The 464-nt window shown below is 51.3% G+C and overlaps 1 non-coding gene across 1 annotated transcript; it reads right to left on the minus strand.

The window, feature by feature from the left end:
- Positions 1 to 172: 172 nt before the first annotated feature.
- LOC116008802 lies at positions 173 to 291 on the minus strand. The gene has a single exon (XR_004096158.1). It is a non-coding gene; the product is annotated as a 5S ribosomal RNA (ribosomal RNA).
- Positions 292 to 464: the final 173 nt, after the last annotated feature.

Here is a 464-nt window from a genome sequence, read left to right on the forward strand (position 1 = left end):
GGATCCGGTGCATTAGTGCTGGTACGATCGCATCCGTCATGTACTGCGCGCAAAATGTACTTGACCCTCTCTCTCCGCGCAACTTCTCTCGCTTAGCGGTTTAGCGGTTTAAAAGGATAGTACCCTTAGCGAGCGGTCCAGCGGTTTAAAAGAAAAATTAAAAAGAGAGTGGGGGATGCAACACGAGGACTTCCCACGGGGTCAGACATCCTAGTACTACTCTCGCCCAAGCACGCTTAACTTCGGAATTCTGATGGGATCCGGTGCATTAGTGCTGGTACGATCGCATCCGTCATGTACTGCGCGCAAAATGTACTTGACCCTCTCTCTCCGCGCAACTTCTCTCGCGTAGCGGTTTAGCGGTTTGAAAGGATAGTAGCCTTAGCGAGCGGTCCAGCGGTTTAAAAGAAAAATTAAAAAGAGGGTGGGGGATGCAACACGAGGACTTCCCAGGGGGTCACACA

The sequence above is a fragment of the Ipomoea triloba genome, chromosome 16 (assembly GCF_003576645.1).
Source record: "Ipomoea triloba cultivar NCNSP0323 chromosome 16, ASM357664v1".
Classification (NCBI taxonomy): domain Eukaryota; kingdom Viridiplantae; phylum Streptophyta; class Magnoliopsida; order Solanales; family Convolvulaceae; genus Ipomoea; species Ipomoea triloba.